We start from the raw sequence: 23,041 nt of genomic DNA on the forward strand, positions 1-23,041 counted from the left end.
CTCTTGTGGCAACAATGCTGCCGCGCGGATTGCTCGCTTGAGATGGGTCAGCCTCAGGACCTTATAGCTGTATAGCTGCGGCTGCAGTTTAATCTAGAGAGTCGGGACAGCACGTGTAGCAAGACAACAGATTCTTCAGAAAGCGCAAACTGTCTATCTCTAATATGTGAGACTTACCGAGTTTCGTACGTGTAGCAAGACAATAGATCCTTCAGAAAGCGCAAACTGTCTTTCTCTAAAATGTGAGACTTAGCGAGTTTCCTTCGAGGACGTCTCCGGCGTGCCTCGGTAGCGCAGTAGGCAGCGCGTAAGTCTCATAATCTTAAGGTCGTGAGTTCGATCCTCACCTGGGGCATTTAATTTTCTGTACATCATGACTGCGTTGCTGTTGCTAGGGAACGAACTTAACTGTTGTCCGTTATCCACACGGAGTCCACGCCTCAGCGTCAAAATGTTTACTTCCAATTATGACGACGTAACAACTTTGATATTTCTCCTCCGTGTTACAAACAAAATGCGATGCACACAGCAATGGACAGTCAATTTTGAACTGTGCGCCATGCCGGTCTGTAGGCGCGGATATGATCGCAAGCAGAGAACAGCACTGAGTCCAGATTCAGCACAAAATACAATAAGAGACGGAGTAAATCTCACCGCTGTAGAGCAAGTCCTGTGTGGTCTAGTGGCTAGGATACCTGGCTTTCACTCAACAGGTCCGGCTTCGATTCCCGGTACCGGAACGGAACTATTTGCGCACACAACGCTCCATGTTTTGGTCTTCGAACTGTCGTTGGTCGCCCTTCTTCCTTGGCTTCAACCGAACGCAATCGGGGAAAGCAGGCACGTGATGCAGTTACTGTCAGCACCGGAATAAAGGGAGAAGAGGCACTGGTCCGCTGTTGGGCTGCTACCAGCGTCAGTGAGTAGTCGGTGCAGTCGCCAGTAGCGCCAGAAGCCTACACACACCTTCCACTTAATCACGTTGCTTGAAACCGCTCCAACCACAACAAGCGAAAGCCCGGATAGCTCAGTCGGTAGAGCATTAGGCTTTTAACCTAAGGGTCCAGGGTTCGAGTCCCTGTCCGGGCGAAGATTTTAACGCTTCCATAATGGCTCGTCTCGTAGCGATAGTAGCCCTGTCGTAATCAGTGCACGGTTTTACGTTTCCTGTCGGCATTCTGCGCAGACGCAACCGGTTGGGTTTTTCACGATTCGAGGGGCACCTGTTGGACAAGCAGTCGTGGCCGAGTGGTTAAGGCGTCTGACTAGAAATCAGATTCCCTCTGGGAGCGTAGGTTCGAGTCCTACCGACTGCGTCGGATTTTTCTTTTCTTGTTTTGGAAGAAGAAGCAGAAAATATCGCGTTTTGGTACCTCGCCACACCTCACCTCTCACAGCCGTTTATAGTGCCTGTCCTTTAGATAAGGGCGATTTCCAAGCGTCAGCTTTCGCGTCAGCCGAGCAAAGTCGGGACAAGTCGGGACATACTACAGGATGGTGCAACGACGAAAAAAAAAAAAAACCTTAATTTAACAGCAGGAGCCCACATAATGATACGGAAAAATTAGCGCCACTTGCGGTGGCCGGGAATCGTACCCGGATCAACTGCTTGGAAGGCAACTATGCTCAACAGTACAACACCACCGCACTGCCGCTGCTCGCAACGCCGCGCTGTGTCGGCTTCCCGCCCGCCCACAGCGGCCCACGGCTATAGGAGCTGCAGGCGCATTACGAGGTAGGAGGGTGCATCCACACGCATTCGGGCAGCGCCTCCAAGCACGCTACGTCTTTGGGCAAGACTCGTCGCCGCTGACGCAAGGTTACTCACACGATAGTGATGAACGGTCGTTTTAAGGCAGTGTAGTGGGGGACTTCGCGAGTTTAGCCCCTTTTTCGACGTCGCTGGGTGGCAATCCCAGTTTCCCTGCCGACAGCTGCTTGGAAAGCACGGGTAGCTTGTCGAGCATCTGTAGTTGAGTGGTTTGTGACTCAGTAGTGCAGTAGGCAGCGCCTAAGTCTCATAATCTTAAGGTATGCCGGCACGATTCCCGGTCGATGCATTATTTTGCTCTTGTGGCAACAATGCTGCCGCGCGGATTGCTCGCTTGAGATGGGTCAGCCTCAGGACCTTATAGCTGTATAGCTGCGGCTGCAGTTTAATCTAGAGAGTCGGGACAGCACGTGTAGCAAGACAACAGATTCTTCAGAAAGCGCAAACTGTCTATCTCTAATATGTGAGACTTACCGAGTTTCGTACGTGTAGCAAGACAATAGATCCTTCAGAAAGCGCAAACTGTCTTTCTCTAAAATGTGAGACTTAGCGAGTTTCCTTCGAGGACGTCTCCGGCGTGCCTCGGTAGCGCAGTAGGCAGCGCGTAAGTCTCATAATCTTAAGGTCGTGAGTTCGATCCTCACCTGGGGCATTTAATTTTCTGTACATCATGACTGCGTTGCTGTTGCTAGGGAACGAACTTAACTGTTGTCCGTTATCCACACGGAGTCCACGCCTCAGCGTCAAAATGTTTACTTCCAATTATGACGACGTAACAACTTTGATATTTCTCCTCCGTGTTACAAACAAAATGCGATGCACACAGCAATGGACAGTCAATTTTGAACTGTGCGCCATGCCGGTCTGTAGGCGCGGATATGATCGCAAGCAGAGAACAGCACTGAGTCCAGATTCAGCACAAAATACAATAAGAGACGGAGTAAATCTCACCGCTGTAGAGCAAGTCCTGTGTGGTCTAGTGGCTAGGATACCTGGCTTTCACTCAACAGGTCCGGCTTCGATTCCCGGTACCGGAACGGAACTATTTGCGCACACAACGCTCCATGTTTTGGTCTTCGAACTGTCGTTGGTCGCCCTTCTTCCTTGGCTTCAACCGAACGCAATCGGGGAAAGCAGGCACGTGATGCAGTTACTGTCAGCACCGGAATAAAGGGAGAAGAGGCACTGGTCCGCTGTTGGGCTGCTACCAGCGTCAGTGAGTAGTCGGTGCAGTCGCCAGTAGCGCCAGAAGCCTACACACACCTTCCACTTAATCACGTTGCTTGAAACCGCTCCAACCACAACAAGCGAAAGCCCGGATAGCTCAGTCGGTAGAGCATTAGGCTTTTAACCTAAGGGTCCAGGGTTCGAGTCCCTGTCCGGGCGAAGATTTTAACGCTTCCATAATGGCTCGTCTCGTAGCGATAGTAGCCCTGTCGTAATCAGTGCACGGTTTTACGTTTCCTGTCGGCATTCTGCGCAGACGCAACCGGTTGGGTTTTTCACGATTCGAGGGGCACCTGTTGGACAAGCAGTCGTGGCCGAGTGGTTAAGGCGTCTGACTAGAAATCAGATTCCCTCTGTGAGCGTAGGTTCGAGTCCTACCGACTGCTTCGGATTTTTCTTTTCTTGTTTTGGAAGAAGAAGCAGAAAATATCGCGTTTTGGTACCTCGCCACACCTCACCTCTCACAGCCGTTTATAGTGCCTGTCCTTTAGATAAGGGCGATTTCCAAGCGTCAGCTTTCGCGTCAGCCGAGCAAAGTCGGGACAAGTCGGGACATACTACAGGATGGTGCAACGACGAAAAAAAAAAAAAACCTTAATTTAACAGCAGGAGCCCACATAATGATACGGAAAAATTAGCGCCACTTGCGGTGGCCGGGAATCGTACCCGGATCAACTGCTTGGAAGGCAACTATGCTCAACAGTACAACACCACCGCACTGCCGCTGCTCGCAACGCCGCGCTGTGTCGGCTTCCCGCCCGCCCACAGCGGCCCACGGCTATAGGAGCTGCAGGCGCATTACGAGGTAGGAGGGTGCATCCACACGCATTCGGGCAGCGCCTCCAAGCACGCTACGTCTTTGGGCAAGACTCGTCGCCGCTGACGCAAGGTTACTCACACGATAGTGATGAACGGTCGTTTTAAGGCAGTGTAGTGGGGGACTTCGCGAGTTTAGCCCCTTTTTCGACGTCGCTGGGTGGCAATCCCAGTTTCCCTGCCGACAGCTGCTTGGAAAGCACGGGTAGCTTGTCGAGCATCTGTAGTTGAGTGGTTTGTGACTCAGTAGTGCAGTAGGCAGCGCCTAAGTCTCATAATCTTAAGGTATGCCGGCACGATTCCCGGTCGATGCATTATTTTGCTCTTGTGGCAACAATGCTGCCGCGCGGATTGCTCGCTTGAGATGGGTCAGCCTCAGGACCTTATAGCTGTATAGCTGCGGCTGCAGTTTAATCTAGAGAGTCGGGACAGCACGTGTAGCAAGACAACAGATTCTTCAGAAAGCGCAAACTGTCTATCTCTAATATGTGAGACTTACCGAGTTTCGTACGTGTAGCAAGACAATAGATCCTTCAGAAAGCGCAAACTGTCTTTCTCTAAAATGTGAGACTTAGCGAGTTTCCTTCGAGGACGTCTCCGGTGTGCCTCGGTAGCGCAGTAGGCAGCGCGTAAGTCTCATAATCTTAAGGTCGTGAGTTCGATCCTCACCTGGGGCATTTAATTTTCTGTACATCATGACTGCGTTGCTGTTGCTAGGGAACGAACTTAACTGTTGTCCGTTATCCACACGGAGTCCACGCCTCAGCGTCAAAATGTTTACTTCCAATTATGACGACGTAACAACTTTGATATTTCTCCTCCGTGTTACAAACAAAATGCGATGCACACAGCAATGGACAGTCAATTTTGAACTGTGCGCCATGCCGGTCTGTAGGCGCGGATATGATCGCAAGCAGAGAACAGCACTGAGTCCAGATTCAGCACAAAATACAATAAGAGACGGAGTAAATCTCACCGCTGTAGAGCAAGTCCTGTGTGGTCTAGTGGCTAGGATACCTGGCTTTCACTCAACAGGTCCGGCTTCGATTCCCGGTACCGGAACGGAACTATTTGCGCACACAACGCTCCATGTTTTGGTCTTCGAACTGTCGTTGGTCGCCCTTCTTCCTTGGCTTCAACCGAACGCAATCGGGGAAAGCAGGCACGTGATGCAGTTACTGTCAGCACCGGAATAAAGGGAGAAGAGGCACTGGTCCGCTGTTGGGCTGCTACCAGCGTCAGTGAGTAGTCGGTGCAGTCGCCAGTAGCGCCAGAAGCCTACACACACCTTCCACTTAATCACGTTGCTTGAAACCGCTCCAACCACAACAAGCGAAAGCCCGGATAGCTCAGTCGGTAGAGCATTAGGCTTTTAACCTAAGGGTCCAGGGTTCGAGTCCCTGTCCGGCCGAAGATTTTAACGCTTCCAAAATGGCTCGTCTCGTAGCGATAGTAGCCCTGTCGTAATCAGTGCACGGTTTTACGTTTCCTGTCGGCATTCTGCGCAGACGCAACCGGTTGGGTTTTTCACGATTCGAGGGGCACCTGTTGGACAAGCAGTCGTGGCCGAGTGGTTAAGGCGTCTGACTAGAAATCAGATTCCCTCTGGGAGCGTAGGTTCGAGTCCTACCGACTGCGTCGGATTTTTCTTTTCTTGTTTTGGAAGAAGAAGCAGAAAATATCGCGTTTTGGTACCTCGCCACACCTCACCTCTCACAGCCGTTTATAGTGCCTGTCCTTTAGATAAGGGCGATTTCCAAGCGTCAGCTTTCGCGTCAGCCGAGCAAAGTCGGGACAAGTCGGGACATACTACAGGATGGTGCAACGACGAAAAAAAAAAAAAACCTTAATTTAACAGCAGGAGCCCACATAATGATACGGAAAAATTAGCGCCACTTGCGGTGGCCGGGAATCGTACCCGGATCAACTGCTTGGAAGGCAACTATGCTCAACAGTACAACACCACCGCACTGCCGCTGCTCGCAACGCCGCGCTGTGTCGGCTTCCCGCCCGCCCACAGCGGCCCACGGCTATAGGAGCTGCAGGCGCATTACGAGGTAGGAGGGTGCATCCACACGCATTCGGGCAGCGCCTCCAAGCACGCTACGTCTTTGGGCAAGACTCGTCGCCGCTGACGCAAGGTTACTCACACGATAGTGATGAACGGTCGTTTTAAGGCAGTGTAGTGGGGGACTTCGCGAGTTTAGCCCCTTTTTCGACGTCGCTGGGTGGCAATCCCAGTTTCCCTGCCGACAGCTGCTTGGAAAGCACGGGTAGCTTGTCGAGCATCTGTAGTTGAGTGGTTTGTGACTCAGTAGTGCAGTAGGCAGCGCCTAAGTCTCATAATCTTAAGGTATGCCGGCACGATTCCCGGTCGATGCATTATTTTGCTCTTGTGGCAACAATGCTGCCGCGCGGATTGCTCGCTTGAGATGGGTCAGCCTCAGGACCTTATAGCTGTATAGCTGCGGCTGCAGTTTAATCTAGAGAGTCGGGACAGCACGTGTAGCAAGACAACAGATTCTTCAGAAAGCGCAAACTGTCTATCTCTAATATGTGAGACTTACCGAGTTTCGTACGTGTAGCAAGACAATAGATCCTTCAGAAAGCGCAAACTGTCTTTCTCTAAAATGTGAGACTTAGCGAGTTTCCTTCGAGGACGTCTCCGGCGTGCCTCGGTAGCGCAGTAGGCAGCGCGTAAGTCTCATAATCTTAAGGTCGTGAGTTCGATCCTCACCTGGGGCATTTAATTTTCTGTACATCATGACTGCGTTGCTGTTGCTAGGGAACGAACTTAACTGTTGTCCGTTATCCACACGGAGTCCACGCCTCAGCGTCAAAATGTTTACTTCCAATTATGACGACGTAACAACTTTGATATTTCTCCTCCGTGTTACAAACAAAATGCGATGCACACAGCAATGGACAGTCAATTTTGAACTGTGCGCCATGCCGGTCTGTAGGCGCGGATATGATCGCAAGCAGAGAACAGCACTGAGTCCAGATTCAGCACAAAATACAATAAGAGACGGAGTAAATCTCACCGCTGTAGAGCAAGTCCTGTGTGGTCTAGTGGCTAGGATACCTGGCTTTCACTCAACAGGTCCGGCTTCGATTCCCGGTACCGGAACGGAACTATTTGCGCACACAACGCTCCATGTTTTGGTCTTCGAACTGTCGTTGGTCGCCCTTCTTCCTTGGCTTCAACCGAACGCAATCGGGGAAAGCAGGCACGTGATGCAGTTACTGTCAGCACCGGAATAAAGGGAGAAGAGGCACTGGTCCGCTGTTGGGCTGCTACCAGCGTCAGTGAGTAGTCGGTGCAGTCGCCAGTAGCGCCAGAAGCCTACACACACCTTCCACTTAATCACGTTGCTTGAAACCGCTCCAACCACAACAAGCGAAAGCCCGGATAGCTCAGTCGGTAGAGCATTAGGCTTTTAACCTAAGGGTCCAGGGTTCGAGTCCCTGTCCGGGCGAAGATTTTAACGCTTCCATAATGGCTCGTCTCGTAGCGATAGTAGCCCTGTCGTAATCAGTGCACGGTTTTACGTTTCCTGTCGGCATTCTGCGCAGACGCAACCGGTTGGGTTTTTCACGATTCGAGGGGCACCTGTTGGACAAGCAGTCGTGGCCGAGTGGTTAAGGCGTCTGACTAGAAATCAGATTCCCTCTGGGAGCGTAGGTTCGAGTCCTACCGACTGCGTCGGATTTTTCTTTTCTTGTTTTGGAAGAAGAAGCAGAAAATATCGCGTTTTGGTACCTCGCCACACCTCACCTCTCACAGCCGTTTATAGTGCCTGTCCTTTAGATAAGGGCGATTTCCAAGCGTCAGCTTTCGCGTCAGCCGAGCAAAGTCGGGACAAGTCGGGACATACTACAGGATGGTGCAACGACGAAAAAAAAAAAAAAACCTTAATTTAACAGCAGGACTCCACATAATGATACGGAAAAATTAGCGCCACTTGCGGTGGCCGGGAATCGTACCCGGATCAACTGCTTGGAAGGCAACTATGCTCAACAGTACAACACCACCGCACTGCCGCTGCTCGCAACGCCGCGCTGTGTCGGCTTCCCGCCCGCCCACAGCGGCCCACGGCTATAGGAGCTGCAGGCGCATTACGAGGTAGGAGGGTGCATCCACACGCATTCGGGCAGCGCCTCCAAGCACGCTACGTCTTTGGGCAAGACTCGTCGCCGCTGACGCAAGGTTACTCACACGATAGTGATGAACGGTCGTTTTAAGGCAGTGTAGTGGGGGACTTCGCGAGTTTAGCCCCTTTTTCGACGTCGCTGGGTGGCAATCCCAGTTTCCCTGCCGACAGCTGCTTGGAAAGCACGGGTAGCTTGTCGAGCATCTGTAGTTGAGTGGTTTGTGACTCAGTAGTGCAGTAGGCAGCGCCTAAGTCTCATAATCTTAAGGTATGCCGGCACGATTCCCGGTCGATGCATTATTTTGCTCTTGTGGCAACAATGCTGCCGCGCGGATTGCTCGCTTGAGATGGGTCAGCCTCAGGACCTTATAGCTGTATAGCTGCGGCTGCAGTTTAATCTAGAGAGTCGGGACAGCACGTGTAGCAAGACAACAGATTCTTCAGAAAGCGCAAACTGTCTATCTCTAATATGTGAGACTTACCGAGTTTCGTACGTGTAGCAAGACAATAGATCCTTCAGAAAGCGCAAACTGTCTTTCTCTAAAATGTGAGACTTAGCGAGTTTCCTTCGAGGACGTCTCCGGCGTGCCTCGGTAGCGCAGTAGGCAGCGCGTAAGTCTCATAATCTTAAGGTCGTGAGTTCGATCCTCACCTGGGGCATTTAATTTTCTGTACATCATGACTGCGTTGCTGTTGCTAGGGAACGAACTTAACTGTTGTCCGTTATCCACACGGAGTCCACGCCTCAGCGTCAAAATGTTTACTTCCAATTATGACGACGTAACAACTTTGATATTTCTCCTCCGTGTTACAAACAAAATGCGATGCACACAGCAATGGACAGTCAATTTTGAACTGTGCGCCATGCCGGTCTGTAGGCGCGGATATGATCGCAAGCAGAGAACAGCACTGAGTCCAGATTCAGCACAAAATACAATAAGAGACGGAGTAAATCTCACCGCTGTAGAGCAAGTCCTGTGTGGTCTAGTGGCTAGGATACCTGGCTTTCACTCAACAGGTCCGGCTTCGATTCCCGGTACCGGAACGGAACTATTTGCGCACACAACGCTCCATGTTTTGGTCTTCGAACTGTCGTTGGTCGCCCTTCTTCCTTGGCTTCAACCGAACGCAATCGGGGAAAGCAGGCACGTGATGCAGTTACTGTCAGCACCGGAATAAAGGGAGAAGAGGCACTGGTCCGCTGTTGGGCTGCTACCAGCGTCAGTGAGTAGTCGGTGCAGTCGCCAGTAGCGCCAGAAGCCTACACACACCTTCCACTTAATCACGTTGCTTGAAACCGCTCCAACCACAACAAGCGAAAGCCCGGATAGCTCAGTCGGTAGAGCATTAGGCTTTTAACCTAAGGGTCCAGGGTTCGAGTCCCTGTCCGGGCGAAGATTTTAACGCTTCCATAATGGCTCGTCTCGTAGCGATAGTAGCCCTGTCGTAATCAGTGCACGGTTTTACGTTTCCTGTCGGCATTCTGCGCAGACGCAACCGGTTGGGTTTTTCACGATTCGAGGGGCACCTGTTGGACAAGCAGTCGTGGCCGAGTGGTTAAGGCGTCTGACTAGAAATCAGATTCCCTCTGGGAGCGTAGGTTCGAGTCCTACCGACTGCGTCGGATTTTTCTTTTCTTGTTTTGGAAGAAGAAGCAGAAAATATCGCGTTTTGGTACCTCGCCACACCTCACCTCTCACAGCCGTTTATAGTGCCTGTCCTTTAGATAAGGGCGATTTCCAAGCGTCAGCTTTCGCGTCAGCCGAGCAAAGTCGGGACAAGTCGGGACATACTACAGGATGGTGCAACGACGAAAAAAAAAAAAAAAACCTTAATTTAACAGCAGGAGCCCACATAATGATACGGAAAAATTAGCGCCACTTGCGGTGGCCGGGAATCGTACCCGGATCAACTGCTTGGAAGGCAACTATGCTCAACAGTACAACACCACCGCACTGCCGCTGCTCGCAACGCCGCGCTGTGTCGGCTTCCCGCCCGCCCACAGCGGCCCACGGCTATAGGAGCTGCAGGCGCATTACGAGGTAGGAGGGTGCATCCACACGCATTCGGGCAGCGCCTCCAAGCACGCTACGTCTTTGGGCAAGACTCGTCGCCGCTGACGCAAGGTTACTCACACGATAGTGATGAACGGTCGTTTTAAGGCAGTGTAGTGGGGGACTTCGCGAGTTTAGCCCCTTTTTCGACGTCGCTGGGTGGCAATCCCAGTTTCCCTGCCGACAGCTGCTTGGAAAGCACGGGTAGCTTGTCGAGCATCTGTAGTTGAGTGGTTTGTGACTCAGTAGTGCAGTAGGCAGCGCCTAAGTCTCATAATCTTAAGGTATGCCGGCACGATTCCCGGTCGATGCATTATTTTGCTCTTGTGGCAACAATGCTGCCGCGCGGATTGCTCGCTTGAGATGGGTCAGCCTCAGGACCTTATAGCTGTATAGCTGCGGCTGCAGTTTAATCTAGAGAGTCGGGACAGCACGTGTAGCAAGACAACAGATTCTTCAGAAAGCGCAAACTGTCTATCTCTAATATGTGAGACTTACCGAGTTTCGTACGTGTAGCAAGACAATAGATCCTTCAGAAAGCGCAAACTGTCTTTCTCTAAAATGTGAGACTTAGCGAGTTTCCTTCGAGGACGTCTCCGGCGTGCCTCGGTAGCGCAGTAGGCAGCGCGTAAGTCTCATAATCTTAAGGTCGTGAGTTCGATCCTCACCTGGGGCATTTAATTTTCTGTACATCATGGCTGCATTAAGGGCGTTGCTGTTGCTAGGGAACGAACTTAACTGTTGTCCGTTATCCACACGGAGTCCACGCCTCAGCGTCAAAATGTTTACTTCCAATTATGACGACGTAACAACTTTGATATTTCTCCTCCGTGTTACAAACAAAATGCGATGCACACAGCAATGGACAGTCAATTTTGAACTGTGCGCCATGCCGGTCTGTAGGCGCGGATATGATCGCAAGCAGAGAACAGCACTGAGTCCAGATTCAGCACAAAATACAATAAGAGACGGAGTAAATCTCACCGCTGTAGAGCAAGTCCTGTGTGGTCTAGTGGCTAGGATACCTGGCTTTCACTCAACAGGTCCGGCTTCGATTCCCGGTACCGGAACGGAACTATTTGCGCACACAACGCTCCATGTTTTGGTCTTCGAACTGTCGTTGGTCGCCCTTCTTCCTTGGCTTCAACCGAACGCAATCGGGGAAAGCAGGCACGTGATGCAGTTACTGTCAGCACCGGAATAAAGGGAGAAGAGGCACTGGTCCGCTGTTGGGCTGCTACCAGCGTCAGTGAGTAGTCGGTGCAGTCGCCAGTAGCGCCAGAAGCCTACACACACCTTCCACTTAATCACGTTGCTTGAAACCGCTCCAACCACAACAAGCGAAAGCCCGGATAGCTCAGTCGGTAGAGCATTAGGCTTTTAACCTAAGGGTCCAGGGTTCGAGTCCCTGTCCGGCCGAAGATTTTAACGCTTCCATAATGGCTCGTCTCGTAGCGATAGTAGCCCTGTCGTAATCAGTGCACGGTTTTACGTTTCCTGTCGGCATTCTGCGCAGACGCAACCGGTTGGGTTTTTCACGATTCGAGGGGCACCTGTTGGACAAGCAGTCGTGGCCGAGTGGTTAAGGCGTCTGACTAGAAATCAGATTCCCTCTGGGAGCGTAGGTTCGAGTCCTACCGACTGCGTCGGATTTTTCTTTTCTTGTTTTGGAAGAAGAAGCAGAAAATATCGCGTTTTGGTACCTCGCCACACCTCACCTCTCACAGCCGTTTATAGTGCCTGTCCTTTAGATAAGGGCGATTTCCAAGCGTCAGCTTTCGCGTCAGCCGAGCAAAGTCGGGACAAGTCGGGACATACTACAGGATGGTGCAACGACGAAAAAAAAAAAAAAAACCTTAATTTAACAGCAGGAGCCCACATAATGATACGGAAAAATTAGCGCCACTTGCGGTGGCCGGGAATCGTACCCGGATCAACTGCTTGGAAGGCAACTATGCTCAACAGTACAACACCACCGCACTGCCGCTGCTCGCAACGCCGCGCTGTGTCGGCTTCCCGCCCGCCCACAGCGGCCCACGGCTATAGGAGCTGCAGGCGCATTACGAGGTAGGAGGGTGCATCCACACGCATTCGGGCAGCGCCTCCAAGCACGCTACGTCTTTGGGCAAGACTCGTCGCCGCTGACGCAAGGTTACTCACACGATAGTGATGAACGGTCGTTTTAAGGCAGTGTAGTGGGGGACTTCGCGAGTTTAGCCCCTTTTTCGACGTCGCTGGGTGGCAATCCCAGTTTCCCTGCCGACAGCTGCTTGGAAAGCACGGGTAGCTTGTCGAGCATCTGTAGTTGAGTGGTTTGTGACTCAGTAGTGCAGTAGGCAGCGCCTAAGTCTCATAATCTTAAGGTATGCCGGCACGATTCCCGGTCGATGCATTATTTTGCTCTTGTGGCAACAATGCTGCCGCGCGGATTGCTCGCTTGAGATGGGTCAGCCTCAGGACCTTATAGCTGTATAGCTGCGGCTGCAGTTTAATCTAGAGAGTCGGGACAGCACGTGTAGCAAGACAACAGATTCTTCAGAAAGCGCAAACTGTCTATCTCTAATATGTGAGACTTACCGAGTTTCGTACGTGTAGCAAGACAATAGATCCTTCAGAAAGCGCAAACTGTCTTTCTCTAAAATGTGAGACTTAGCGAGTTTCCTTCGAGGACGTCTCCGGCGTGCCTCGGTAGCGCAGTAGGCAGCGCGTAAGTCTCATAATCTTAAGGTCGTGAGTTCGATCCTCACCTGGGGCATTTAATTTTCTGTACATCATGGCTGCATTAAGGGCGTTGCTGTTGCTAGGGAACGAACTTAACTGTTGTCCGTTATCCACACGGAGTCCACGCCTCAGCGTCAAAATGTTTACTTCCAATTATGACGACGTAACAACTTTGATATTTCTCCTCCGTGTTACAAACAAAATGCGATGCACACAGCAATGGACAGTCAATTTTGAACTGTGCGCCATGCCGGTCTGTAGGCGCGGATATGATCGCAAGCAGAGAACAGCACTGAGTCCAGATTCAGCACAAAATACAATAAGAGACGGAGTAAATCTCACCGCTGTAGAGCAAGTCCTGTGTGGTCTAGTGGCTAGGATACCTGGCTTTCACTCAACAGGTCCGGCTTCGATTCCCGGTACCGGAACGGAACTATTTGCGCACACAACGCTCCATGTTTTGGTCTTCGAACTGTCGTTGGTCGCCCTTCTTCCTTGGCTTCAACCGAACGCAATCGGGGAAAGCAGGCACGTGATGCAGTTACTGTCAGCACCGGAATAAAGGGAGAAGAGGCACTGGTCCGCTGTTGGGCTGCTACCAGCGTCAGTGAGTAGTCGGTGCAGTCGCCAGTAGCGCCAGAAGCCTACACACACCTTCCACTTAATCACGTTGCTTGAAACCGCTCCAACCACAACAAGCGAAAGCCCGGATAGCTCAGTCGGTAGAGCATTAGGCTTTTAACCTAAGGGTCCAGGGTTCGAGTCCCTGTCCGGCCGAAGATTTTAACGCTTCCATAATGGCTCGTCTCGTAGCGATAGTAGCCCTGTCGTAATCAGTGCACGGTTTTACGTTTCCTGTCGGCATTCTGCGCAGACGCAACCGGTTGGGTTTTTCACGATTCGAGGGGCACCTGTTGGACAAGCAGTCGTGGCCGAGTGGTTAAGGCGTCTGACTAGAAATCAGATTCCCTCTGGGAGCGTAGGTTCGAGTCCTACCGACTGCGTCGGATTTTTCTTTTCTTGTTTTGGAAGAAGAAGCAGAAAATATCGCGTTTTGGTACCTCGCCACACCTCACCTCTCACAGCCGTTTATAGTGCCTGTCCTTTAGATAAGGGCGATTTCCAAGCGTCAGCTTTCGCGTCAGCCGAGCAAAGTCGGGACAAGTCGGGACATACTACAGGATGGTGCAACGACGAAAAAAAAAAAAACCTTAATTTAACAGCAGGAGCCCACATAATGATACGGAAAAATTAGCGCCACTTGCGGTGGCCGGGAATCGTACCCGGATCAACTGCTTGGAAGGCAACTATGCTCAACAGTACAACACCACCGCACTGCCGCTGCTCGCAACGCCGCGCTGTGTCGGCTTCCCGCCCGCCCACAGCGGCCCACGGCTATAGGAGCTGCAGGCGCATTACGAGGTAGGAGGGTGCATCCACACGCATTCGGGCAGCGCCTCCAAGCACGCTACGTCTTTGGGCAAGACTCGTCGCCGCTGACGCAAGGTTACTCACACGATAGTGATGAACGGTCGTTTTAAGGCAGTGTAGTGGGGGACTTCGCGAGTTTAGCCCCTTTTTCGACGTCGCTGGGTGGCAATCCCAGTTTCCCTGCCGACAGCTGCTTGGAAAGCACGGGTAGCTTGTCGAGCATCTGTAGTTGAGTGGTTTGTGACTCAGTAGTGCAGTAGGCAGCGCCTAAGTCTCATAATCTTAAGGTATGCCGGCACGATTCCCGGTCGATGCATTATTTTGCTCTTGTGGCAACAATGCTGCCGCGCGGATTGCTCGCTTGAGATGGGTCAGCCTCAGGACCTTATAGCTGTATAGCTGCGGCTGCAGTTTAATCTAGAGAGTCGGGACAGCACGTGTAGCAAGACAACAGATTCTTCAGAAAGCGCAAACTGTCTATCTCTAATATGTGAGACTTACCGAGTTTCGTACGTGTAGCAAGACAATAGATCCTTCAGAAAGCGCAAACTGTCTTTCTCTAAAATGTGAGACTTAGCGAGTTTCCTTCGAGGACGTCTCCGGCGTGCCTCGGTAGCGCAGTAGGCAGCGCGTAAGTCTCATAATCTTAAGGTCGTGAGTTCGATCCTCACCTGGGGCATTTAATTTTCTGTACATCATGGCTGCATTAAGGGCGTTGCTGTTGCTAGGGAACGAACTTAACTGTTGTCCGTTATCCACACGGAGTCCACGCCTCAGCGTCAAAATGTTTACTTCCAATTATGACGACGTAACAACTTTGATATTTCTCCTCCGTGTTACAAACAAAATGCGATGCACACAGCAATGGACAGTCAATTTTGAACTGTGCGCCATGCCGGTCTGTAGGCGCGGATATGATCGCAAGCAGAGAACAGCACTGAGTCCAGATTCAGCACAAAATACAATAAGAGACGGAGTAAATCTCACCGCTGTAGAGCAAGTCCTGTGTGGTCTAGTGGCTAGGATACCTGGCTTTCACTCAACAGGTCCGGCTTCGATTCCCGGTACCGGAACGGAACTATTTGCGCACACAACGCTCCATGTTTTGGTCTTCGAACTGTCGTTGGTCGCCCTTCTTCCTTGGCTTCAACCGAACGCAATCGGGGAAAGCAGGCACGTGATGCAGTTACTGTCAGCACCGGAATAAAGGGAGAAGAGGCACTGGTCCGCTGTTGGGCTGCTACCAGCGTCAGTGAGTAGTCGGTGCAGTCGCCAGTAGCGCCAGAAGCCTACACACACCTTCCACTTAATCACGTTGCTTGAAACCGCTCCAACCACAACAAGCGAAAGCCCGGATAGCTCAGTCGGTAGAGCATTAGGCTTTTAACCTAAGGGTCCAGGGTTCGAGTCCCTGTCCGGCCGAAGATTTTAACGCTTCCATAATGGCTCGTCTCGTAGCGATAGTAGCCCTGTCGTAATCAGTGCACGGTTTTACGTTTCCTGTCGGCATTCTGCGCAGACGCAACCGGTTGGGTTTTTCACGATTCGAGGGGCACCTGTTGGACAAGCAGTCGTGGCCGAGTGGTTAAGGCGTCTGACTAGAAATCAGATTCCCTCTGGGAGCGTAGGTTCGAGTCCTACCGACTGCGTCGGATTTTTCTTTTCTTGTTTTGGAAGAAGAAGCAGAAAATATCGCGTTTTGGTACCTCGCCACACCTCACCTCTCACAGCCGTTTATAGTGCCTGTCCTTTAGATAAGGGCGATTTCCAAGCGTCAGCTTTCGCGTCAGCCGAGCAAAGTCGGGACAAGTCGGGACATACTACAGGATGGTGCAACGACGAAAAAAAAAAAAAAAAACCTTAATTTAACAGCAGGAGCCCACATAATGATACGGAAAAATTAGCGCCACTTGCGGTGGCCGGGAATCGTACCCGGATCAACTGCTTGGAAGGCAACTATGCTCAACAGTACAACACCACCGCACTGCCGCTGCTCGCAACGCCGCGCTGTGTCGGCTTCCCGCCCGCCCACAGCGGCCCACGGCTATAGGAGCTGCAGGCGCATTACGAGGTAGGAGGGTGCATCCACACGCATTCGGGCAGCGCCTCCAAGCACGCTACGTCTTTGGGCAAGACTCGTCGCCGCTGACGCAAGGTTACTCACACGATAGTGATGAACGGTCGTTTTAAGGCAGTGTAGTGGGGGACTTCGCGAGTTTAGCCCCTTTTTCGACGTCGCTGGGTGGCAATCCCAGTTTCCCTGCCGACAGCTGCTTGGAAAGCACGGGTAGCTTGTCGAGCATCTGTAGTTGAGTGGTTTGTGACTCAGTAGTGCAGTAGGCAGCGCCTAAGTCTCATAATCTTAAGGTATGCCGGCACGATTCCCGGTCGATGCATTATTTTGCTCTTGTGGCAACAATGCTGCCGCGCGGATTGCTCGCTTGAGATGGGTCAGCCTCAGGACCTTATAGCTGTATAGCTGCGGCTGCAGTTTAATCTAGAGAGTCGGGACAGCACGTGTAGCAAGACAACAGATTCTTCAGAAAGCGCAAACTGTCTATCTCTAATATGTGAGACTTACCGAGTTTCGTACGTGTAGCAAGACAATAGATCCTTCAGAAAGCGCAAACTGTCTTTCTCTAAAATGTGAGACTTAGCGAGTTTCCTTCGAGGACGTGCCTCGGTAGCGCAGTAGGCAGCGCGTAAGTCTCATAATCTTAAGGTCGTGAGTTCGATCCTCACCTGGGGCATTTAATTTTCTGTACATCATGACTGCGTTGCTGTTGCTAGGGAACGAACTTAACTGTTGTCCGTTATCCACACGGAGTCCACGCCTCAGCGTCAAAATGTTTACTTCCAATTATGACGACGTAACAACTTTGATATTTCTCCTCCGTGTTACAAACAAAATGCGATGCACACAGCAATGGACAGTCAATTTTGAACTGTGCGCCATGCCGGTCTGTAGGCGCGGATATGATCGCAAGCAGAGAACAGCACTGAGTCCAGATTCAGCACAAAATACAATAAGAGACGGAGTAAATCTCACCGCTGTAGAGCAAGTCCTGTGTGGTCTAGTGGCTAGGATACCTGGCTTTCACTCAACAGGTCCGGCTTCGATTCCCGGTACCGGAACGGAACTATTTGCGCACACAACGCTCCATGTTTTGGTCTTCGAACTGTCGTTGGTCGCCCTTCTTCCTTGGCTTCAACCGAACGCAATCGGGGAAAGCAGGCACGTGATGCAGTTACTGTCAGCACCGGAATAAAGGGAGAAGAGGCACTGGTCCGCTGTTGGGCTGCTACCAGCGTCAGTGAGTAGTCGGTGCAGTCGCCAGTAGCGCCAGAAGCCTACACACACCTTCCACTTAATCACGTTGCTTGAAACCGCTCCAACCACAACAAGCGAAAGCCCGGATAGCTCAGTCGGTAGAGCATTAGGCTTTTAACCTAAGGGTCCAGGGTTCGAGTCCCTGTCCGGGCGAAGATTTTAACGCTTCCATAATGGCTCGTCTCGTAGCGATAGTAGCCCTGTCGTAATCAGTGCACGGTTTTACGTTTCCTGTCGGCATTCTGCGCAGACGCAACCGGTTGGGTTTTTCACGATTCGAGGGGCACCTGTTGGACAAGCAGTCGTGGCCGAGTGGTTAAGGCGTCTGACTAGAAATCAGATTCCCTCTGGGAGCGTAGGTTCGAGTCCTACCGACTGCGTCGGATTTTTCTTTTCTTGTTTTGGAAGAAGAAGCAGAAAATATCGCGTTTTGGTACCTCGCCACACCTCACCTCTCACAGCCGTTTATAGTGCCTGTCCTTTAGATAAGGGCGATTTCCAAGCGTCAGCTTTCGCGTCAGCCGAGCAAAGTCGGGACAAGTCGGGACATACTACAGGATGGTGCAACGACGAAAAAAAAAAAAAAAAACCTTAATTTAACAGCAGGAGCCCACATAATGATACGGAAAAATTAGCGCCACTTGCGGTGGCCGGGAATCGTACCCGGATCAACTGCTTGGAAGGCAACTATGCTCAACAGTACAACACCACCGCACTGCCGCTGCTCGCAACGCCGCGCTGTGTCGGCTTCCCGCCCGCCCACAGCGGCCCACGGCTATAGGAGCTGCAGGCGCATTACGAGGTAGGAGGGTGCATCCACACGCATTCGGGCAGCGCCTCCAAGCACGCTACGTCTTTGGGCAAGACTCGTCGCCGCTGACGCAAGGTTACTCACACGATAGTGATGAACGGTCGTTTTAAGGCAGTGTAGTGGGGGACTTCGCGAGTTTAGCCCCTTTTTCGACGTCGCTGGGTGGCAATCCCAGTTTCCCTGCCGACAGCTGCTTGGAAAGCACGGGTAGCTTGTCGAGCATCTGTAGTTGAGTGGTTTGTGACTCAGTAGTGCAGTAGGCAGCGCCTAAGTCTCATAATCTTAAGGTATGCCGGCACGATTCCCGGTCGATGCATTATTTTGCTCTTGTGGCAACAATGCTGCCGCGCGGATTGCTCGCTTGAGATGGGTCAGCCTCAGGACCTTATAGCTGTATAGCTGCGGCTGCAGTTTAATCTAGAGAGTCGGGACAGCACGTGTAGCAAGACAACAGATTCTTCAGAAAGCGCAAACTGTCTATCTCTAATATGTGAGACTTACCGAGTTTCGTACGTGTAGCAAGACAATAGATCCTTCAGAAAGCGCAAACTGTCTTTCTCTAAAATGTGAGACTTAGCGAGTTTCCTTCGAGGACGTCTCCGGCGTGCCTCGGTAGCGCAGTAGGCAGCGCGTAAGTCTCATAATCTTAAGGTCGTGAGTTCGATCCTCACCTGGGGCATTTAATTTTCTGTACATCATGACTGCGTTGCTGTTGCTAGGGAACGAACTTAACTGTTGTCCGTTATCCACACGGAGTCCACGCCTCAGCGTCAAAATGTTTACTTCCAATTATGACGACGTAACAACTTTGATATTTCTCCTCCGTGTTACAAACAAAATGCGATGCACACAGCAATGGACAGTCAATTTTGAACTGTGCGCCATGCCGGTCTGTAGGCGCGGATATGATCGCAAGCAGAGAACAGCACTGAGTCCAGATTCAGCACAAAATACAATAAGAGACGGAGTAAATCTCACCGCTGTAGAGCAAGTCCTGTGTGGTCTAGTGGCTAGGATACCTGGCTTTCACTCAACAGGTCCGGCTTCGATTCCCGGTACCGGAACGGAACTATTTGCGCACACAACGCTCCATGTTTTGGTCTTCGAACTGTCGTTGGTCGCCCTTCTTCCTTGGCTTCAACCGAACGCAATCGGGGAAAGCAGGCACGTGATGCAGTTACTGTCAGCACCGGAATAAAGGGAGAAGAGGCACTGGTCCGCTGTTGGGCTGCTACCAGCGTCAGTGAGTAGTCGGTGCAGTCGCCAGTAGCGCCAGAAGCCTACACACACCTTCCACTTAATCACGTTGCTTGAAACCGCTCCAACCACAACAAGCGAAAGCCCGGATAGCTCAGTCGGTAGAGCATTAGGCTTTTAACCTAAGGGTCCAGGGTTCGAGTCCCTGTCCGGCCGAAGATTTTAACGCTTCCATAATGGCTCGTCTCGTAGCGATAGTAGCCCTGTCGTAATCAGTGCACGGTTTTACGTTTCCTGTCGGCATTCTGCGCAGACGCAACCGGTTGGGTTTTTCACGATTCGAGGGGCACCTGTTGGACAAGCAGTCGTGGCCGAGTGGTTAAGGCGTCTGACTAGAAATCAGATTCCCTCTGGGAGCGTAGGTTCGAGTCCTACCGACTGCGTCGGATTTTTCTTTTCTTGTTTTGGAAGAAGAAGCAGAAAATATCGCGTTTTGGTACCTCGCCACACCTCACCTCTCACAGCCGTTTATAGTGCCTGTCCTTTAGATAAGGGCGATTTCCAAGCGTCAGCTTTCGCGTCAGCCGAGCAAAGTCGGGACAAGTCGGGACATACTACAGGATGGTGCAACGACGAAAAAAAAAAAACCTTAATTTAACAGCAGGAGCCCACATAATGATACGGAAAAATTAGCGCCACTTGCGGTGGCCGGGAATCGTACCCGGATCAACTGCTTGGAAGGCAACTATGCTCAACAGTACAACACCACCGCACTGCCGCTGCTCGCAACGCCGCGCTGTGTCGGCTTCCCGCCCGCCCACAGCGGCCCACGGCTATAGGAGCTGCAGGCGCATTACGAGGTAGGAGGGTGCATCCACACGCATTCGGGCAGCGCCTCCAAGCACGCTACGTCTTTGGGCAAGACTCGTCGCCGCTGACGCAAGGTTACTCACACGATAGTGATGAACGGTCGTTTTAAGGCAGTGTAGTGGGGGACTTCGCGAGTTTAGCCCCTTTTTCGACGTCGCTGGGTGGCAATCCCAGTTTCCCTGCCGACAGCTGCTTGGAAAGCACGGGTAGCTTGTCGAGCATCTGTAGTTGAGTGGTTTGTGACTCAGTAGTGCAGTAGGCAGCGCCTAAGTCTCATAATCTTAAGGTATGCCGGCACGATTCCCGGTCGATGCATTATTTTGCTCTTGTGGCAACAATGCTGCCGCGCGGATTGCTCGCTTGAGATGGGTCAGCCTCAGGACCTTATAGCTGTATAGCTGCGGCTGCAGTTTAATCTAGAGAGTCGGGACAGCACGTGTAGCAAGACAACAGATTCTTCAGAAAGCGCAAACTGTCTATCTCTAATATGTGAGACTTACCGAGTTTCGTACGTGTAGCAAGACAATAGATCCTTCAGAAAGCGCAAACTGTCTTTCTCTAAAATGTGAGACTTAGCGAGTTTCCTTCGAGGACGTCTCCGGCGTGCCTCGGTAGCGCAGTAGGCAGCGCGTAAGTCTCATAATCTTAAGGTCGTGAGTTCGATCCTCACCTGGGGCATTTAATTTTCTGTACATCATGACTGCGTTGCTGTTGCTAGGGAACGAACTTAACTGTTGTCCGTTATCCACACGGAGTCCACGCCTCAGCGTCAAAATGTTTACTTCCAATTATGACGACGTAACAACTTTGATATTTCTCCTCCGTGTTACAAACAAAATGCGATGCACACAGCAATGGACAGTCAATTTTGAACTGTGCGCCATGCCGGTCTGTAGGCGCGGATATGATCGCAAGCAGAGAACAGCACTGAGTCCAGATTCAGCACAAAATACAATAAGAGACGGAGTAAATCTCACCGCTGTAGAGCAAGTCCTGTGTGGTCTAGTGGCTAGGATACCTGGCTTTCACTCAACAGGTCCGGCTTCGATTCCCGGTACCGGAACGGAACTATTTGCGCACACAACGCTCCATGTTTTGGTCTTCGAACTGTCGTTGGTCGCCCTTCTTCCTTGGCTTCAACCGAACGCAATCGGGGAAAGCAGGCACGTGATGCAGTTACTGTCAGCACCGGAATAAAGGGAGAAGAGGCACTGGTCCGCTGTTGGGCTGCTACCAGCGTCAGTGAGTAGTCGGTGCAGTCGCCAGTAGCGCCAGAAGCCTACACACACCTTCCACTTAATCACGTTGCTTGAAACCGCTCCAACCACAACAAGCGAAAGCCCGGATAGCTCAGTCGGTAGAGCATTAGGCTTTTAACCTAAGGGTCCAGGGTTCGAGTCCCTGTCCGGGCGAAGATTTTAACGCTTCCATAATGGCTCGTCTCGTAGCGATAGTAGCCCTGTCGTAATCAGTGCACGGTTTTACGTTTCCTGTCGGCATTCTGCGCAGACGCAACCGGTTGGGTTTTTCACGATTCGAGGGGCACCTGTTGGACAAGCAGTCGTGGCCGAGTGGTTAAGGCGTCTGACTAGAAATCAGATTCCCTCTGGGAGCGTAGGTTCGAGTCCTACCGACTGCGTCGGATTTTTCTTTTCTTGTTTTGGAAGAAGAAGCAGAAAATATCGCGTTTTGGTACCTCGCCACACCTCACCTCTCACAGCCGTTTATAGTGCCTGTCCTTTAGATAAGGGCGATTTCCAAGCGTCAGCTTTCGCGTCAGCCGAGCAAAGTCGGGACAAGTCGGGACATACTACAGGATGGTGCAACGACGAAAAAAAAAAAAAAAACCTTAATTTAACAGCAGGAGCCCACATAATGATACGGAAAAATTAGCGCCACTTGCGGTGGCCGGGAATCGTACCCGGATCAACTGCTTGGAAGGCAACTATGCTCAACAGTACAACACCACCGCACTGCCGCTGCTCGCAACGCCGCGCTGTGTCGGCTTCCCGCCCGCCCACAGCGGCCCACGGCTATAGGAGCTGCAGGCGCATTACGAGGTAGGAGGGTGCATCCACACGCATTCGGGCAGCGCCTCCAAGCACGCTACGTCTTTGGGCAAGACTCGTCGCCGCTGACGCAAGGTTACTCACACGATAGTGATGAACGGTCGTTTTAAGGCAGTGTAGTGGGGGACTTCGCGAGTTTAGCCCCTTTTTCGACGTCGCTGGGTGGCAATCCCAGTTTCCCTGCCGACAGCTGCTTGGAAAGCACGGGTAGCTTGTCGAGCATCTGTAGTTGAGTGGTTTGTGACTCAGTAGTGCAGTAGGCAGCGCCTAAGTCTCATAATCTTAAGGTATGCCGGCACGATTCCCGGTCGATGCATTATTTTGCTCTTGTGGCAACAATGCTGCCGCGCGGATTGCTCGCTTGAGATGGGTCAGCCTCAGGACCTTATAGCTGTATAGCTGCGGCTGCAGTTTAATCTAGAGAGTCGGGACAGCACGTGTAGCAAGACAACAGATTCTTCAGAAAGCGCAAACTGTCTATCTCTAATATGTGAGACTTACCGAGTTTCGTACGTGTAGCAAGACAATAGATCCTTCAGAAAGCGCAAACTGTCTTTCTCTAAAATGTGAGACTTAGCGAGTTTCCTTC

General features: G+C 51.6%; 33 non-coding genes across 33 annotated transcripts; all 33 read left to right on the forward strand.

Annotated features, from left to right (window-relative positions):
* Window positions 1-282: 282 nt before the first annotated feature.
* Window positions 283-355, forward strand: Trnam-cau (transfer RNA methionine (anticodon CAU)). Its single transcript has one exon. It is a non-coding gene; the product is annotated as a tRNA-Met (tRNA).
* Window positions 356-1,016: 661 nt separating this feature from the next.
* Window positions 1,017-1,089, forward strand: Trnak-uuu (transfer RNA lysine (anticodon UUU)). Its single transcript has one exon. It is a non-coding gene; the product is annotated as a tRNA-Lys (tRNA).
* Window positions 1,090-1,234: 145 nt separating this feature from the next.
* Trnas-aga (transfer RNA serine (anticodon AGA)) lies at window positions 1,235-1,316 on the forward strand. The gene has a single exon. It is a non-coding gene; the product is annotated as a tRNA-Ser (tRNA).
* A 1,034-nt stretch (window positions 1,317-2,350) lies between these two features.
* Window positions 2,351-2,423, forward strand: Trnam-cau (transfer RNA methionine (anticodon CAU)). Its single transcript has one exon. It is a non-coding gene; the product is annotated as a tRNA-Met (tRNA).
* A 661-nt stretch (window positions 2,424-3,084) lies between these two features.
* On the forward strand, window positions 3,085-3,157 carry Trnak-uuu (transfer RNA lysine (anticodon UUU)). The gene has a single exon. It is a non-coding gene; the product is annotated as a tRNA-Lys (tRNA).
* Window positions 3,158-3,302: 145 nt separating this feature from the next.
* Window positions 3,303-3,384, forward strand: Trnas-aga (transfer RNA serine (anticodon AGA)). The gene has a single exon. It is a non-coding gene; the product is annotated as a tRNA-Ser (tRNA).
* A 1,034-nt stretch (window positions 3,385-4,418) lies between these two features.
* On the forward strand, window positions 4,419-4,491 carry Trnam-cau (transfer RNA methionine (anticodon CAU)). Its single transcript has one exon. It is a non-coding gene; the product is annotated as a tRNA-Met (tRNA).
* A 661-nt stretch (window positions 4,492-5,152) lies between these two features.
* On the forward strand, window positions 5,153-5,225 carry Trnak-uuu (transfer RNA lysine (anticodon UUU)). The gene has a single exon. It is a non-coding gene; the product is annotated as a tRNA-Lys (tRNA).
* Window positions 5,226-5,370: 145 nt separating this feature from the next.
* On the forward strand, window positions 5,371-5,452 carry Trnas-aga (transfer RNA serine (anticodon AGA)). Its single transcript has one exon. It is a non-coding gene; the product is annotated as a tRNA-Ser (tRNA).
* A 1,034-nt stretch (window positions 5,453-6,486) lies between these two features.
* Window positions 6,487-6,559, forward strand: Trnam-cau (transfer RNA methionine (anticodon CAU)). Its single transcript has one exon. It is a non-coding gene; the product is annotated as a tRNA-Met (tRNA).
* Window positions 6,560-7,220: 661 nt separating this feature from the next.
* Window positions 7,221-7,293, forward strand: Trnak-uuu (transfer RNA lysine (anticodon UUU)). The gene has a single exon. It is a non-coding gene; the product is annotated as a tRNA-Lys (tRNA).
* Window positions 7,294-7,438: 145 nt separating this feature from the next.
* On the forward strand, window positions 7,439-7,520 carry Trnas-aga (transfer RNA serine (anticodon AGA)). Its single transcript has one exon. It is a non-coding gene; the product is annotated as a tRNA-Ser (tRNA).
* Window positions 7,521-8,555: 1,035 nt separating this feature from the next.
* Window positions 8,556-8,628, forward strand: Trnam-cau (transfer RNA methionine (anticodon CAU)). The gene has a single exon. It is a non-coding gene; the product is annotated as a tRNA-Met (tRNA).
* Window positions 8,629-9,289: 661 nt separating this feature from the next.
* Trnak-uuu (transfer RNA lysine (anticodon UUU)) lies at window positions 9,290-9,362 on the forward strand. The gene has a single exon. It is a non-coding gene; the product is annotated as a tRNA-Lys (tRNA).
* A 145-nt stretch (window positions 9,363-9,507) lies between these two features.
* Trnas-aga (transfer RNA serine (anticodon AGA)) lies at window positions 9,508-9,589 on the forward strand. Its single transcript has one exon. It is a non-coding gene; the product is annotated as a tRNA-Ser (tRNA).
* Window positions 9,590-10,625: 1,036 nt separating this feature from the next.
* On the forward strand, window positions 10,626-10,698 carry Trnam-cau (transfer RNA methionine (anticodon CAU)). The gene has a single exon. It is a non-coding gene; the product is annotated as a tRNA-Met (tRNA).
* Window positions 10,699-11,368: 670 nt separating this feature from the next.
* Window positions 11,369-11,441, forward strand: Trnak-uuu (transfer RNA lysine (anticodon UUU)). The gene has a single exon. It is a non-coding gene; the product is annotated as a tRNA-Lys (tRNA).
* A 145-nt stretch (window positions 11,442-11,586) lies between these two features.
* Window positions 11,587-11,668, forward strand: Trnas-aga (transfer RNA serine (anticodon AGA)). The gene has a single exon. It is a non-coding gene; the product is annotated as a tRNA-Ser (tRNA).
* A 1,036-nt stretch (window positions 11,669-12,704) lies between these two features.
* Trnam-cau (transfer RNA methionine (anticodon CAU)) lies at window positions 12,705-12,777 on the forward strand. The gene has a single exon. It is a non-coding gene; the product is annotated as a tRNA-Met (tRNA).
* Window positions 12,778-13,447: 670 nt separating this feature from the next.
* On the forward strand, window positions 13,448-13,520 carry Trnak-uuu (transfer RNA lysine (anticodon UUU)). The gene has a single exon. It is a non-coding gene; the product is annotated as a tRNA-Lys (tRNA).
* A 145-nt stretch (window positions 13,521-13,665) lies between these two features.
* On the forward strand, window positions 13,666-13,747 carry Trnas-aga (transfer RNA serine (anticodon AGA)). Its single transcript has one exon. It is a non-coding gene; the product is annotated as a tRNA-Ser (tRNA).
* Window positions 13,748-14,780: 1,033 nt separating this feature from the next.
* On the forward strand, window positions 14,781-14,853 carry Trnam-cau (transfer RNA methionine (anticodon CAU)). Its single transcript has one exon. It is a non-coding gene; the product is annotated as a tRNA-Met (tRNA).
* Window positions 14,854-15,523: 670 nt separating this feature from the next.
* Trnak-uuu (transfer RNA lysine (anticodon UUU)) lies at window positions 15,524-15,596 on the forward strand. The gene has a single exon. It is a non-coding gene; the product is annotated as a tRNA-Lys (tRNA).
* A 145-nt stretch (window positions 15,597-15,741) lies between these two features.
* Trnas-aga (transfer RNA serine (anticodon AGA)) lies at window positions 15,742-15,823 on the forward strand. Its single transcript has one exon. It is a non-coding gene; the product is annotated as a tRNA-Ser (tRNA).
* Window positions 15,824-16,851: 1,028 nt separating this feature from the next.
* Window positions 16,852-16,924, forward strand: Trnam-cau (transfer RNA methionine (anticodon CAU)). The gene has a single exon. It is a non-coding gene; the product is annotated as a tRNA-Met (tRNA).
* A 661-nt stretch (window positions 16,925-17,585) lies between these two features.
* Window positions 17,586-17,658, forward strand: Trnak-uuu (transfer RNA lysine (anticodon UUU)). Its single transcript has one exon. It is a non-coding gene; the product is annotated as a tRNA-Lys (tRNA).
* Window positions 17,659-17,803: 145 nt separating this feature from the next.
* Trnas-aga (transfer RNA serine (anticodon AGA)) lies at window positions 17,804-17,885 on the forward strand. The gene has a single exon. It is a non-coding gene; the product is annotated as a tRNA-Ser (tRNA).
* A 1,037-nt stretch (window positions 17,886-18,922) lies between these two features.
* On the forward strand, window positions 18,923-18,995 carry Trnam-cau (transfer RNA methionine (anticodon CAU)). Its single transcript has one exon. It is a non-coding gene; the product is annotated as a tRNA-Met (tRNA).
* A 661-nt stretch (window positions 18,996-19,656) lies between these two features.
* On the forward strand, window positions 19,657-19,729 carry Trnak-uuu (transfer RNA lysine (anticodon UUU)). Its single transcript has one exon. It is a non-coding gene; the product is annotated as a tRNA-Lys (tRNA).
* A 145-nt stretch (window positions 19,730-19,874) lies between these two features.
* Trnas-aga (transfer RNA serine (anticodon AGA)) lies at window positions 19,875-19,956 on the forward strand. Its single transcript has one exon. It is a non-coding gene; the product is annotated as a tRNA-Ser (tRNA).
* Window positions 19,957-20,988: 1,032 nt separating this feature from the next.
* On the forward strand, window positions 20,989-21,061 carry Trnam-cau (transfer RNA methionine (anticodon CAU)). Its single transcript has one exon. It is a non-coding gene; the product is annotated as a tRNA-Met (tRNA).
* Window positions 21,062-21,722: 661 nt separating this feature from the next.
* On the forward strand, window positions 21,723-21,795 carry Trnak-uuu (transfer RNA lysine (anticodon UUU)). Its single transcript has one exon. It is a non-coding gene; the product is annotated as a tRNA-Lys (tRNA).
* Window positions 21,796-21,940: 145 nt separating this feature from the next.
* Trnas-aga (transfer RNA serine (anticodon AGA)) lies at window positions 21,941-22,022 on the forward strand. Its single transcript has one exon. It is a non-coding gene; the product is annotated as a tRNA-Ser (tRNA).
* The last annotated feature ends 1,019 nt before the right edge of the window (window positions 22,023-23,041 follow it).

This window comes from Schistocerca gregaria, unplaced genomic scaffold (assembly GCF_023897955.1).
Source record: "Schistocerca gregaria isolate iqSchGreg1 unplaced genomic scaffold, iqSchGreg1.2 ptg000359l, whole genome shotgun sequence".
In the NCBI taxonomy this organism is placed as follows: Eukaryota; Metazoa; Arthropoda; class Insecta; order Orthoptera; family Acrididae; genus Schistocerca; species Schistocerca gregaria.